A 9,672-nucleotide genomic window follows, 5' to 3' on the forward strand; every position below is an offset into this window, starting at 1 on the left:
GAGTCGGTGCGATATGAGTTGAACTTCTGCATCAGCATTATTATGTGTGTTATTCCATCGAGCTGGATTGAAATCCTTTGGCTCCGGTGCCTCCAACGTTTTCTCTCCGTCTTTTTACAGCTTTACACCTTTCGTGCGAACGCCATCGGACCTTGGAGGCCATCAGTGCTGCCGATGATGGCACTTGACTGTCTGCCTTGGCGTCACATGCACAGAGTCACAGTAAATAACTGCTATTATAAAAGTAGTGAATCTCACCTAAGTGAGCTTGTATCCCACTCTTCCGCTCGGTTGTTTCCTCTCCTCCATGCCTCTGAAAGGAAGACTGCCTGTCTGATCTTGAAAGAGCTGAATATAGACCCAGAAAAGGGTTGATTGACGCGACAGACATCGCCACACTTAGCCAACGTCGGCAAGTAACCGCACTCTTCGCAAGACGGCTGCTAAATTCCCAAACAGGCCTCTCATCCATCATGGCTGCCGTACATCAGGCAGGTTGCTGCTACACATCGGTGGTGGATGAGTTGAGCGCCCCCCCCCCCCAATATGTGAAGCGTTTTGAGTACTTACAAAAGCACTATATAAATGAATGCAAGCTATCATTCGAAGTCAAGTTGTTAAAATTGTTTCATTTGCTTTTAACATTGGAAAGGTTTTCAAATGACCTGCTGTTTTAGTTGAAATTCACGTTGAGCTCTTTCAGTTTTGAATCATGTTTCAATTTCACCACTTTATCCCTCTGTTCCCCTCTCATCTTCCTTCTGTCTGTCTTATCCCATTCTCTCTCGCCATTCACGCACACACACACACACGCACACACATACACGCACGCACGCACACACACACGCACGCACGCACACACACGCACACACACGCGCACGCACACACACACACACACATACACGCACACAAACACGCACGCAAACACACACACACACACACACACATACACGCACACACACACGCACACACACACACACACACATACACGCACACACACACGCACCCACACACACACACACACACACATACACGCACACACACACACACACACACACACACACACACACACACACACACACACACACACTCGTGGGGGGTCATGCATGGTTCGGTGTCACCATAATCATGGTAGAAGAGGCCGTGGTGATGGAACGCTGATTGCGGCTGCCTCTCCATCCACCCTTGAGGATTCAGTGTCATCGCCAGCTCATCACACACACACACTCTCACACACACACACACACACACACACGCGCGCGCGCGCGCGCACACGCACACACACACACACACTCTTACATGCACACACACACGCACACACACATACATACACACACACACAAACGCACACACACACACACACACACACACACACACACACACGCACACTTATACACAAAGATTGTGTTGATTGTGGAGCATGTGATGCAAGACACATTTCCGTGTAAATGGACAATACAGTGTTGTCCCACTCTGTTATTGCATCTTATCTTATCTGATCTACACAGGCACACACACGTGCAGGCAGGCCAGTCATTATATGTCCCTATAACGCCAAGCGTATCATATTTGATACATGATTTTTAGAGCCCTCTAAATCTGAATCTAATATGTGCAATATTTTTTTTTCTTGGAAAACCTGATGTATACAATACGATACATGTAATTTGTGGATAATGCACTAGGGGGCAGTGATTTGCGCAACTCAGTGCCTTGTGCTGACATAGCCAAGATGGCCACCTGCAAGGAGTAACCAACATGTGATTTTGCAAGGAACTCTTTGTCAATTTTGAAAAGGTAAAGGTAAGAAATACATTCAAATTGTTACTGAAACATCAATAGGAATAGTTACTAGCTTGATGCAATGTAAAATTACTTAACATTTCATAACCTGTGTTTTAGTGTTCAAATGTAGAGTATCAAATGATATAGCCTACTGCAGGTATATAAGGTAATTTATCAGCAAATTGGTCAATTGTCATTTTATTGCATTTCATGCATGATGCATATAATCAAGCAACATACAGTCTTTTTATTACTCAAGTAAAATAATTAAAGGTTTAAATGACATAATTAGGTGTACTTAGAGTAAAAATTAAGATATCTATAACCGGTATAATTTAGTAATTTTTTACACAATGCCTTTTAGATGGCAAGAAAATACTCAGTTGAAGATGCTGACTGACTGAGCCAAACTAACTGAAATGTTCCTTTTCCACCCTGCCAGTTCCATTGGTGGATTACTCATTGCTGTGTGATGTAGCAGAATGTAGCAGATGCAGAATATGTATGACGTCATACAATATGGAAAAATGTGGTTTCCTTTACATTGTTCAAGTTCAAGTAATTTCAAAATTAAAGGACAAAGTTTGTGTTAAATCTTGTCTTGTTTTATTATGTTTTTGTTTGTTGAGAAAAAAAACGTGAGGACTAAGGCCTGATGTATCATGAGACGATTTGAAAATCAGACTTGCAAAATGATATATCTATATATATTTTTTTTTGCCAGAAGGACCAATTAAGACTCCAGATTCAAAGAATTGGAATTTTCTCTCAATTCTTTGATGGTTCAGGCTTTATAGGGATATGGTTGAACCCTGAACAAATTGATACCAATGTTTTTTCAGTGGATTCTATGCTACTGGGTATGTTAAATATCATACAAAAAATCTGAGACAATTTTTAATGAAAGGGCTTATTTTCAAAATGGCGGCTGCCGGGATCTTAAAATTGATCAAAATCTCAATCTCAAATCTCAATTACTATCATTTAACTTAGAAGGGTGGTGTCTACCTCCAGGTTAAGGCTCAAGGAATACAACCGAATCAGTGAAATTACCATCAGGTTAATTATTTATTGACAAATCCAAGATGGGGGTCCAAGAGGGGCCCCCAATTCCGGTGAATGAGGTAATTTTTTAAATAAATGAATTAATTGACATATTGATTCATTAATCAATAAATAAATCAATAAATTAATTAATTAGATATCACTTACATTAAGACAATATGTTTTTGTATTACAAAAGCGTCAAGCCGATATATATATTTATCCGTATTGAGAGTGCGGCGTTGGATGGAATCATTGTCTCTCTCTCTCTCTCTCTCTCTCTCTCTCACCCTGACCGACCAGAGGAGGCGCTAGTGCAGCAACCAGGATACCTACCCCTAATCTGGCTCCCCACCCACAGACACAGCCAATTGTGCCGACCAAGCCGGAGGTATAACACGGGGGGGGGACGGGGGGGGTCGCGAACCTGCGAGCCTCGTGTTGGTAGCTACCGCTACACTACACACACTGATGACATCACTGATGACATCATCACTGATGACATCCTATCCATTATCCATTCCTGACTGAATGAATGAATGACTCACTCAAAAAGTGTTCTCTTGACCTCTTGTTTCTGAAAAGAAAATAGAATTAGGCTACTAAAAACAAAAATAGGCTACATGGACCATGAGGCTATGATTAAATCAAATGCAGTGGTGCGTTGTATCAAGTGGACATAGCCTACATGATAATAATAGACATAGCCTACATGATAATAATAGACATAGCCTACATGATAATAATAGACATAGCCTACTACATGATAATAATAGCTCAGGGCCCTCTGGCTTTGACTTGTGTTTATCTTGACTCGGAAGTTGATTAGAAGCCTCATAAACCTGAAGGAGATTTTACACTGCAAATAGATTTTATACTGCAAATAGATTTTATACTGTAAAATGTACAGTGTAAAAAATCCATTACAGTAGAAAATCCTCATTTTTAAAAAGAGAGAAGAAAAAGAAAAAATTCTAGTGATTTGGTGACAATGATAATGTGATGTATAAGCTATTGATTTGCTTGAACAAGTAGAGTAATTAGGCTATATAACCTCCTGTCAAAATGTATTTTTAAATGGAAGTACTGTAGTAGAAAAAATAAAGTGCAACGTCAACAAAAACCTCAGCTCAGTGATTTATTTGACTAACTCACAGACTGGAATCTGAATAGACATGTTCAGTAACTTTCTTGTAATGAACTTCATTGTCATTGCCGCTCCTGTACTTCACACAAACCGCCAGTGGGAGGTAGTAAAGCAGCTGCATTTCTTACCCCCTGACACCCCTCACACACACACACACACACACACACACACACACACACACACACACACACACACACACACACACACACACACACACACACACACACACACACACACACACACACACGATTTTAGAGCTCTATGGGCTGCTTCCTGTGACTTTCCCCCCTCCCTTCCTCTCTCTCTCTCTCTCTCTCCCTCCCCCTCTCTCTCCCTCTGTCTCCCCCTCTCCCTCTCTCTCTCTCCCTGTCCCTCCATCTCTCTCTCCATATCTCTCTCTCCCCCTCTCCATCTCTCTCTCCCTCTCTCTCTCTCTCCCCCTCTCCATCTCTCTCTCTCTCTCCCCCTCTCCCTCTATCTCTCTCTCTCTCTCTCTCTCTCCCTCTCTCTCTGTCTCTCTCTCTCAGTGGTAACTGTCATACGTTTTCAGTGGATAAGGGATCTGTGCATTGCGTTTTTCAGTTCTTGACAGGAAATAAATGAATGAAGTCTTCTCCATGGTCAAAACCAAGCTTGGTGACAAAGTGCAACAAGCTGTTTTGTTCACCAAAAACTCAACTTCCACTACAGTTTCACACAATTGTGTGGGTTTGGAATTAGAAGGTTCTATCTGTCTTCAGGATAGTTCTGAGGTATATTGAGCTTGAGATGTGTCCCTTTGTTTTAGAATGACAGACTCAAAACTCATTTTCAAAAAGGAAGGATGTGTTCAGAGGCATAGAATATGTTTTATGACTAACTCAGTTTGACAAAAACATTCTGATATAACCTTATAATTCCAAGGTCACAACATGAGAAAATTATTATATACGTTTACATTTTCACATTTTCACTGTGTAGTTGATGCTCTATTCTGAATGTATAGCAACTGATAGTAAAGGTGTCAGAGGTCACACTGTGATCAGATAAGGGATGAGATGAGGAGGCGAGGACAGAGGGAGAGGGATGTTTCAATATGGAGGGTATCGATTTTACGTCAAATCTGACAAGGAACATCTCGACTTCAATTCGTTTTTTTATGGGGTTTTTTAAAAGATGCATTTGGCAACAAATGATGTTACATTATTTATTCATTTATTTATCTAATTGTTAAATGTAGGTTAACTTCAAAAACGCTGCATGCTGGAAAAGCTGTGTCTCCTTAATTCATCAAGAAAAGTGCATGAATTTGAAAAAGTATAAAGGTAAAACAAATTCAGCTAGTTTTGGATGCTCTAAAGAAATATCTTTATTCATAAAAAAGGTAACATATTGTTTGGCAGAAAAGTCTTCAACTCCAATAAAGACATAGATTGATCAATTTGCATGAGATTTAAACGTATTCCAATTCCAAACATGGGGAAATGGTGGGAAATATTAAAATGGGAAAAACTACAAAGTTGAAGCCTTAAAGTCGAACTGAACCCGTTCGGAGCCCAAGTGGCGTGTGGGTCGGAGTCCGTTTCATACTGAAAACATAACTTGTCTGAGATGACAGGCTGAGAGGCGGGTCATAGTAGCATGTCGATGATTTTATTTGACAATTCTGGGGACTGGATTGGGCTTTGGCCAATCCTTGCGTGTTCCGCCCCCAAATCGAGTGGGATTCAGCATGTTGTGGCCATGTGGTAGCCTGGTAAACCAGCCCGTCACGTGAACTCACATTTCATTTGGTTCTGCGTGACGGTCTGGCCCCGACGCTATGGGGGGATTTTAGCAGGGGCGGGAGCATGGGCGGGCGTAGTTGCCTTGACAGACAACTCCTTCAGCCAATCAGCGTCGGATCCAATCAAACCCAAATCCACTCGGGAGAATGGCAAAAACATATTTTCCGCCGAGAAACTCTGCGGTTGCGGCGATACTCCTGTACTTGTTTAATTGTTGTTATTGAGTCTATTTCTGCAATAACTGCACTTTATGGCTGTTTAAACTAGACAACCGCTGACATGACTCCTCGAGAAGATCAGGCAAGGAGGCGGCCATTACTGTTTTGTTAGTGCAGTGCTAGTGGCGTTCCTGATTGGCCAACTTGTGCTGTCAATCACAGCGGAGTCGCTGATTGGCTCTTCCGCTCTTCCGCTTCTGCTAAACCCCCCCACTGGCGTCGGGGCCATACCGTCACGGAGAACCAAATGAAATGTGAGTTCAAGTGACAGGCTGGTTTACCAGGCTAGCCATGTGGTGCTCTCCTCGGGAAGAGCTTGGTGACGCGAGCTACCCGCAGCAGGCAGCCAGCTGCCTTCTGTGTGGTGCGGAGCGAAGGGTGCAGCCCGTCGGCCTGGAATCTCCGAGGGGCCGAGGTCTGAATTCGGCCTTAACAACATTAACTCACGTTATCCTGGAATGCGAGTTTAAGAGCCAGTTACATTTCTTTGCATTCTTAGACAGATTAGAGGCACTAGTCGCCATTTTCTCCTTCAGAGAAAATTATCCTGAAATGAAGATTTGATTGACAGCTACCATGTCGTGATATGATTGGTTGAAATGGGGTAGAAATTTGATAGTACTAGGTGATGTGATCAAACTGTAGATTACTGTTATGAATGAATGAAAAAGTGTGAAAAACTAAATAAATTAGATTTTTGTGATTTTTTTTGGCATACATTATTAAATAGGTGCACTGCAGGTATTTGAAACAAAAGAAAAGAAAAGTCATTTTTGGGTTCAGCTCAACTTTAACTGCAGGATGAATGCCAGGTAATTAATGTTTTTTTGTGCAAATGTCTACAGGTTCAATAGTCACACTTTGTTTTTGCAGTTTTTTCTCCAATGACAACGTTCTTTTATTATGCTTTATAATGCAGATTTTTTTTTGTTAAATCTGACACTGCACAAAAAATAAAAATGAATCAAAATCAATGTTGCTGGCAATCTTTCACACATACCATGCAGGCTCTGATCAGTTGGAAAGGCAGCCAGCTTTTACCTGGCGTTTTGTTTCAAATTCATGTTGCGATTAATAGACCTAACATGTCACATTTTAGAAACGTATTTTATACGTTTAGTTTAAAATTTACCACGAGATTGTACCATAATCCTGGATTTCAGACAGGTAAAATGCCAGCGTCCTTTAAGATGGATATTGTTCTGGTGAATCCCTCGCTAAGCGGATCTTTGGCAGTGTTGAGGTGCTGCAACACCCTCCTCCCCCCCGAGCGTGAGGGGAGGAGCGGGCTGAGGACGGGTGCTGAGGGGGGGGGGGGGGGTGCTCTGACCCAGATTCCTGCTGCAGGCTTTGTCTGCGGAGGAGAGACGAATCTCCCCATTCATCTCTTCTGTCTGTAGCCAGACTTTACTGTTGTCAATATAATCAGAGAGAGAGAGAGACAGAGAGAGAAGAGTGAAGATAGAGCAGTAAAACATACAGAAAGGCAGAGATAGATAGACAGAAAGTAGAAAAAGAGAAGAGAAAAGAGAAAGAAAAGGCTTAGTCAGTCCCTGCCTGCATGTGCCCATGTGCCGTTTCACATTGATTGGGCCAACTCGTTGGGGCTGTGTGAAGTGTATGTTGGACTTTTATTGTGAAGGGCTGTGTGAATGAAGCGTATGTTGCACTTTTATTGTGAAGGGCTGTGTGAATGAAGCGTATGTTGCACTTTTATTGTGAAGGGCTGTGTGAATGAAGCGTATGTTGCACTTTTATTGTGAAGGGCTGTGTGAATGAAGCGTATGTTGCACTTTCATTGTGAAGGGCTGTGTGAATGAAGCGTATGTTGCACTTTTATTGCGAAGGACTGTGTGAATGAAGCTTTAATAGACTACTTGCACAACTCCACTACTTCCTGAAATGAGTAGGGCATCTTGGTTTCCTGTCCTACACTATTGGATTAACTGATTATTGTCAGGTGTGCCTGATCACTGTTGTTGTGACTGCAGCAGTCAGGCACACCTGACATTAATCAGTTCATCCAATAGTGTAGGACAGGAAACCAAGATGCCCTACTCATTTCAGGAAGTAGTGAAGTTGTGCAAGTAGTCCATTCTGAAGGGCTGCGTGTGAAGTGTGTATTGGACTTGTATTCCAAAAGGACTGTTATCCACATGTGACAGACACTGATGATGTCACAATGTGACATGAATGACTGCATACTTGGATGAGTGACATCACCACCAGTGATTAATGCAAATGTTTCCTAAATGCAGGAAATGCTGGAAAAATGCTCATAAACAGCTTAAATGTGGGGAAATCTGAAAATCGGCTTTGTCAATCCCTGCGTATGCCGATACTCAATGCCCAGTTTGAGATTGATCGGCCAACCTGTTGTGGAGAAAAATGGTGAGAGTTTCCCAGGTGCAACCACACAGCGCTTCCTTTTTCTCAGCTTCTTCTTCTGTGTTTTATGGCAGTTGGCATCCTTAAATGTTGCATTATCACCACCTACTGAATTGTATCATCTTCACAGTGCTAACTATTTTTACAGTGTCCACCACTTTCTCAGCTGTTCAGGGGGAAACACTGACATACTTCTATTTCTTTTTTGAAATATTTTTGCTAAGTAAACGTTTAAATGTAAAGATAGGCCTATGGCATGCAATAATGAACTGATAGTCAGCTAAGCTCTCTGTAACTCTGTAACATGTAGCTTTTATTAGCCTCTCAGGCTACCTCCGGACCAGACAACAACGCTTCCTACTACCCAGTGTGTGCACGTCTTTCCAACAGGGGTGGTTGATATGGCATCTATCAACAACTACTACAAGTAACTTTCTAGACTTTTTCTTCCGAGGAGCTTTCAAGGCCGATCTATAGACGCTTTTCACGGAATCATGTGAGGCTGTGGTTTACAGTTGACAACAGATAAGAGGTGTGTCCACGGCACGCTGTACCCATGATGGCCTCTTGGGGCTTATTGCTGAATATGAAACCTATCTTATTTCCTGTCCGTTATTGTATTAGCAGGGGTTTTCAAAGTGAGAGGCTTGCTCCAAGTGTCAGCATCTGAGGGCAACATCAAGCGGATAGGCTACAGGACGAGCAGCCACGTGTCCAATCACAGCTCTTGAGGCCTTGCGTCACCTCAGCTCTGGTCCAGGGCGCTCTTGGGACATTCCTCTCCCTGACACTGACCATATCATTCGCCATTGAGCTTTGAGTCTATAGACATAACTTACTAGGATTCACATCATACTTTAGCTGAGCACTGAACTGAAGACGGTTTTTGAACCATGAAAACCTTTTCTCAGATGTGTGTGTGTGTGCGTGTGCGTGTGTGTGTGCGTGTGCGTGTGTGTGCGTGTGTGTGTGTGTGCGTCCGTGCGTGTGTGTGTGTGTGTGTGCGTGCGTGTGCGTGCGTGCGTGTGTGTGCTTCTGTGTGTATGTGTGGGGGGGGGGGGGGGGAAGGATAGCTATGCCATAACGTCTGGGACAGTGGTTCCCAAACTGGGGTACTCCCTCTCCCACCCTCTCTCTCTCTCTCTCCGTCCTAATCTCTGCCTCTCCCACTCTCCTCTCTCTCCACCCCTCTCCCCCCTCTCTCTCTCTACCCCCTCTCTCTCCACTCTCTCTCTCTCCCTCCCCGCTCTCTCCCCCCCCTCTCTCTCTCTCTCTGATAATCATCAGGCTGCCGTCTGTTGTCTTAAATGTTTGATGGCTGTTT

Source organism: Poromitra crassiceps, assembly GCF_964638095.1.
Source record: "Poromitra crassiceps genome assembly, chromosome: 14".
Lineage (NCBI taxonomy): Eukaryota > Metazoa > Chordata > Actinopteri > Beryciformes > Melamphaidae > Poromitra > Poromitra crassiceps.